The sequence below is a fragment of the Myotis davidii genome, unplaced genomic scaffold (genome assembly GCF_000327345.1).
Source record: "Myotis davidii unplaced genomic scaffold, ASM32734v1 scaffold65, whole genome shotgun sequence".
Lineage (NCBI taxonomy): Eukaryota > Metazoa > Chordata > Mammalia > Chiroptera > Vespertilionidae > Myotis > Myotis davidii.
In genome coordinates this window covers 359,754-366,887 of record NW_006297833.1, presented here as the reverse complement: position 1 = coordinate 366,887, position 7,134 = coordinate 359,754, and positions in this window count along the sequence as shown.

Below are 7,134 nucleotides of genomic sequence, written 5' to 3'. Positions count from 1 at the left end.
GGACCAAAGGGTTTTGGGTTTGATTCTGGCCAGGGGGACGTACCTCAGTTGTGGGCTCCTCCCTGGCCTGGGTCCTGGTCAGGGCTCATGCAGGAGACAACCAGTCGATGTGTTTCTTTCACATCAGTGTTTCTCTCTGTCTCTCCCTCGCTCTTCCACTCTTCCTAAAAATCAATGGAAAAATATCCTCAGGTGAGGATTAAAAAAAATAAAAAGGACATAATCAGTACCCCCATAAATCCTGCTCTTGTCCCCATCCCAGTTACTACCCTTTCCCAAAGGTAACTACTGATTTCTAATATTACATTCTAACATTATAGATCCTTTTTTTTAACTTTAAAGGAATGGAGTCATGTAGTTGTACTCTTTTCGTGGTTTTTTTTTTCTTCCAGCATGTTTGTGAGATTTATTTGTGTTATGTAGGAATAGCCTCTGTAGTCTCATTCCTGTATAGCGGATTCGTGCACTAGTAGGTCGCTGCCGCCCTCCTGTACCTCCCCCCGACTCCCCTCCCCATCATAACTTGCTGCCCTGCCCGCTCCTGTAGCTCTCTGCAGCTCCCTTGTACCTCGCTGGCCCACCCTCCTGCTGATCCATGATCTGGTCGTGACTTGATGTGCTTGGTCCTTAGGCCTCAGAGCATAATAATCCCTGATCTGGTCATGATGCCCTTGGTCTTTATGCCTCGTGTAACAGCTGATTAGCATATTCCTCTCATTATATGGGATGAACTGCCACATTTTATTTTCTTATTTTACTGTTGGTGGTCAATGGAATGTGACCAGGTTTTATCTGTTAAGAAGAATACTTGCTTTGAACATTCTTGAACATGTTTTTTGGTGAACAAATATATGCATTTCTGTTAGATCACCTAGAAGTGGAATATCTGGGTGTATATAGGGTGTACTAACTATGCATATGTTCAGATTTAGTAGTTGCTGTCAAGCAGTTTTTTGAAGTGATTGTACCGTGTTTACATTCCTTCCAGCAGTGTATAAGAGTTCCAGTTGCTCCACATTCTCCCCAACACTTGGATTAACCGTGTTATAATTTTAACCATTTTGGTGGCTAATATTTACGGTATTTTTTGTTTTTAATTTGCATGTGTGTGGATTGTAATTGAATTAGTTGACAGCATTAAAAAAATCAGAAATACAGATTTTTGGCTTCCTTTGAAGGGCAACTCTTGTATTGGAGTTAGACCTGTTGATGGGGCAAGACTTCATTTTGCCTTACTTCTGAAAGGATGAATTTTTTTTTTTTATCCTCACCAGAGGACATGTTCATTAATTTGAAATAGATAGATAGATAGATAGATAGATAGATATTGGTTACCTCTGTATGCATCCTGACCAGGGAATCGAAATTGCAACCTAAGTATGGGACCTGACCAGGAATTGAAGTGGCGATATCCTGCTGCATGAGACCATGCTTAACCAACTGGGTGACTTTTATATACATGGCTCTTCTAGGCATTTGAGTCTTTGACCTTTGCTTTAGTACTTCACATTTGCAGAATTGTTTTGTGTTTCAGATCCTGTTAAAACTTTAGAGGTAAACACAGGAGAAAACTTTATCCTTATTTTCAAACATTGGAAAACTGTAGCACAAAGGCTTTTTCTTAGTACAGTTACTTAAAATGATGCTTCAGTCTTGTAAAGGAACCATACTTTCATTTGGTGCTTACTTTTTATGTACATAAAATATTATATTTTCTTACTCCATTCTGCTCTTATATTGACCAGGCAATGCTCTGGCATTTAAGTTTGTTTGGGCCCTACTCGGTTTGGCTCAGTGAATAGAGCATTAGCCTGCAGACTGAAGGGTCCGGTTTTGATTCCGTTCAAGGGCACATGCCTGGGTTTCAGGCTCAATCCCAAGTAGGGGGTGTGCAGGAGGCAGCCAGTCAGTGATTCTCATCATTGATGTTTCGATCTGTCTCTCCCTTCCTCTCTGAAATCATTTAAAAAGTTACATTAATAATAAAAAAATATTAAAAAAGAGTAGCAATTTATACAAAAAAGATTGTTGTTTGGGAAATAACAGTTTATTCTATTTTTTAAAAGGTTATTCTAAAATATTTTTTCTTTTAATGATGTAATTACATTTCCAACTAGAATTTTAACCTACTTTTGGTTTATTTTGTTAATCCTCACCAAGGATATTTATTTTCATTGATTTTACGGGGGAGTGGGGGAGAGGAAGAGAGAGTGAGAGGGAGAGAGAGAGAGACAGACAGACATGTGACCATGTGAGAGAGATACATCGATTGGTTGCCTCCCAAATGCGCTCCAGTGGGGGTGGGGATTGGACCTGCAATGCTTCGGTGCGCAGGACCATGCTCTAACTCTTGAGCCACACTGGCCAGGGCTAGAATTTTAATCTATAACATGCTCCATTTTTAGCAGCTAAAGTATTTATTATCCCACGATTTGTATTTTATGTACATTACTTTATTTGAAACCCAATAGATTTGTTTATCAAAATAAACTTAGTTTTCAGTTCTACTTATTTAGTTAGTAGTGAAGCTTCGATATAAGACATCTAAAGTGTACTTCTGGCTCTCTTACTAGCTTTGTGATCTTGGGCAAATTTTTAAAAAATATATATATTTTATTGATTTTTTTACAGAGAGGAAGGGAGAGAGATAGTTAGAAACATCGATGAGAGAGAAACATCGATCAGCCACCTCCTGCACACCTCCTACTGGAGATGTACCTGCCACTAAGGTACATGCCCTTGACCGGAATCGAACCTGGGACCTTTCAGTCCGCAGGCTGACACTGTATCCACTGAGCCAAACGGGTTACGGCTCTTGGGCAGATTTTTAATCTTAAGCCCAAGTTTTTCTCATTTTAAAAAATGGATGTAAAAATAGTACCTACTTGTTGGGATTGCATGTGACACTATCAGTGTGTATTGCCTGGTACATAGTGAGATATCAGTCTTAGTTGCTGCTGTTATTGAATATTATTAATAATAACTCTATAATTAACCTTTACATTTATGTCCCTAGTCCTCCCTTCCCCCCTCATATTTGAGAGTATACAGTTGGCCCTCCTTATCTACAGGTTTCGCATCTGCAGATACAACCAACTGAAGATGGAAAATATTTTTAAAAAATGTTACGCTTTTGCTTACATGCACTGTGTAATTAGGCCTATGATAGTTGTGTCTATAGTGAACATGTATAGACTGTTTTTCTTGTCATTATTATCCAAACAATGTAGTGTAACAACTATTTACATTTACAGTGTATTTTATAGGTAATCTAGAGGTGATTCAAAGCATACAGGAGGATCTGTGCATAGACTATATGTATTCTATATAAGGGACATGGGTGTCCTCAGTTATTGTATTCACAAGGGTTCAGAAACCAGTCCCTTTCAATACTGAAGGACAGCTGTACTTTCAAGACCAGTAAAATAGCTATAAATTATTGAACTGTGGTTGCCTATCCAACCACAGGAAGAAAGCAGTGGATAACCTGAAGTTCATAAAATAACTTTGGAAAGTATAATGTTTGTGGCAAAACTGTTTTTGTTTAAGCCAGGATTACACTTTTCTTTCCATAAACTTGTATGATCTGACAGGAAAGTGAGTACTGAATTTGCCATTAGGATAGCTTCTATAGGTTTACACATTTTTATTGGACAACTAGGTGCACTTGTGGGGGGGGGGGTCCCTCAGCCCAGCCTGCAACCTCTTGCAGTCTGGGTCCCCTCGGGGGATGTCCGACTGACAGCTTAGGCCCGCTCCCAGCTGGCAGTCGGACATCCTTAGCGCTGCCGTGGAGGCAGGAGAGGTCCTGCCATTGCTGCTGTGCTCGCCAGAGCCCAGCTTCTGGCTGAGCAGTGCTCTCCCTGTGGTTGCACACTGATCACCATGGGGCAGCTCCTGCATTGAGCATCTGTCCCCTGGTGGTCAGTGCGCGTGATTGCCACCAGTCGTTCAGCTGTTTGACCTATTATTATGTAGGTTACATATAGACTTCATAATACCATTCATTTCACTAATTTAATATTGTGCATTGCAGCATGGCAAGCTTTGATCTAGGCGATGGGAATACAACATTGAATGAAATGAAACTCTGCCCTAGTGCAGTTTACCTTCTAGTAGGGTATATAAACATATGCATAAGTTAATATTAGGTCTTGATAAGTTTTATGAGAAAAACTCAGAGGTTTATGAGAAATACTCAAAGAGGGATGTACTAATATAAGTCTAGGTAAGATACAGTTAATGAGAAAAAAAATCTTTACATAAAAGTTCATTTGAATGACCCTGTAAGAAAAATTATTGCCAAAATAAAACTTAACATCTATTTTGACCTTTTATAGATTTAAAAAAATTTAACTTTCTATTTTGAGATAATTATAGAATCCCATGCAGTTGTAAGACATAATACAGAGAGATATTGTCGCATCACCCAGTTTCTCCCAGTGGTAACATCTTTCATAGCTATAATACAGTATTGCAGTCAGCATTGATTGACATAGTAATCCACTTTTCTACTTTTCCCTAGTTTTATTTGCACTCGTGTGTACATGTGTGTGACTTTAGTTCTGTGTATGCTTGTGTACCTACCAACACAATCAAGGCATAAGATAGTTCTGTCAGTCTCAAATTGCCATTTTGTAACTTGCTTTCTCTCCCAACCACTGGTAATCGGTAATTTGCTCTCCATTTCTATAATTTTGTCATTTCAACAGTGTTCTATAAATGGAATTATATAGCATGTAACCTTTTGGGATTGGTATTTTTATTGCTGTGTAATTAACATACAGTATCTTATTTCAGGTGTACATCACAGTGATTCATTATTTATATACATTACTAGAGGCCTGGTGCATGAAATTTGTGCACAGGTGTGTGTGTGTGTGTGTGTGTGTGTGTGCGCGCGTGTGTGTGTCCCTCAACCTGGCCTGCACCCTCTCCAATCTGCGACCCCTCGGGGGATATCCGTACCCTGCTGGCCCGGTACCCCCTCCCGCAACTGCCTTCCCCTACCAACCCGATCACCCCCATGGCCTTCCCCTGCAGGCCTGGTCCCCCCAACCCCCCCCCCCCCCCGGCCTGATCACCCCCAACTGTCCTCCTCTCCTGGACTGATTGCCCCTAACCACTTCTGCCCCGCCACCATGGCTTTGTCTGGAAGGACGTCTGGGAAGGTTTCCTGGAAGGTCTTCTAGTCTAATTAGAATATTACTCTTTTATTAGTATAGATGAAAAGGTGATTATAGTTAACAATACTATATTATGTATTTGAAAGTTTCTAAGAGAGTACATCTTAAAAGTTCTCATCATAAGAAAAAGAAATTATAACTGTGTGGTGTTGGACATTAACCTAACTCATTTTAGCAATCATTTTGCAATATATACACACTAGAGGCCCAGTACACAAAATTCGTGCAGTCGGGGTGGGGTCCTTCAGCCTGGCCTGCGCCCTCTTGCAGTCTGGGATCCCTTGGGGGATGTCTGACTGATGGCTTAGGCCCGCTTCCAGTTGGCAGTCGGACATCCTTAGCGCTGCTGTGGAGGCGGGAGAAATTCCTGCCACTGCTGCTGTGCTTGCCAGCCGTGAGCCTGGCTTTTGGCTGAGCAGCGCTTCCCCTGTGGGAGCGCAGTGACCATCAGGGGGCAGTGCCTGTGTTGAGTGTCTGCCCCCTGGTGGTTAGTGCGCATCATAATGACCAGTAGTTCTGCTCTTTGGTCGATTTGCATATGGCATGCGGGATTGGGCTGAAACAGGCTCTCAGACATCCCCTGTGGGGTCCTGGATTGCGAGAGGACACAGACCAGGCTGAGGGACCTCCACTGGTGCATGATCAAGGCTGGGGAGGGACACGAGAGGTTGGCCAGCTGGGGAGAGACTGTAGGAGGGCGCCAGGGTGTGTCTGGCTCATCTTGCCCAGTCCTATCCTGCTGGCCACGTTCTAATTAATTTCCTTTCAGTGTGCATGAATCTGTGCACCAGGTCACTAGAGTATTATAAAAAGATTTAATGTATACAGATAATGTGTTCAAAAAAAATTATGGCAAGCTTTCAACTTAGTATATACTGATTCAGGCTAAAAGTGGAGATTCATCATTCATTGAATTAATTAACATTTATGGAGCAGTTACTCTGTGTCAGGTACTGCTTTTTAGATTCTTGGGATGCATTAGCCCCAGTAATTTTAAAGTATGTTAAAAGATGACAAGTACTAAATAAAACATATAAAACCCTACATCTCTACTAGTTCTCAAGAAACAATAGGTTTAGGTGATCTGAAACTGGTAATAAATTGGTTTTAGCAACAAATTTTCTCTTCTCCATTATGAAATTCCAAGACACTTTGCTGAGAAAACAGGAATTGTTTAAGACTTTTTAAAAACATGTTTTGCTGAGAGAAACCAAGATGGCGGCATAGGTAAACACTGCAAATTGCTGCCTCGCACAACCACTTCAAAAATACAACTAAAAGACAAAACAGACATCATCCAGAACCACAGGAAGGCTGGCTGAGTGGAAATTCAATGAGAAGGAAAGCGAAAAGCACACTGAGACTCAGAGGAGGTGTGGAAGTAAAGTGCAGAGGTACAGAGGCACACGTGGAAAGGGCTGGCAACTGAGGACACGGTTGTCTTTTTCAATCCTGAGGGAGTCTCAAGCTCCCGACTGCTCTGAACTCCAGTTCAAGGCAAGTCTCTGGGGACCCAGACTCATACTGGGAGAAACTGGACTGTCTGGCATCAGGCAGAACTGAGGGCGGCTTTCTCTCAGGTGCTTGCAGTGATTACCTGTACACTGAGACCGGGGGCCTCTTAGAGTAGGACTGAGGATCAGCCATAGCTGTTTGCTCCGCCCTATTGATTCCCTGAGACCCTGCCCCACTCAAGCTGTGTGCAGAGGCTTTTGCATATGAAAGGCCTGGCCCTTTGCAATCCGAAAATTACCTAACAAACTGCAGCTGGGTCAGAGAGACCCAGAACGTCCAAAAGAAGGCCTAAGGCCCCACAGCAGCTTGCATTGCTTCACAGCTGGGGTCCTGCTGGGCAGCCTCAGGCAGAGGCTAAATTAGCACCTCCTTAGAGATCCAAGAGCCAAACCAGTTTGAAAATGACTAATTGAAAATGGTGGCCTCATTATGC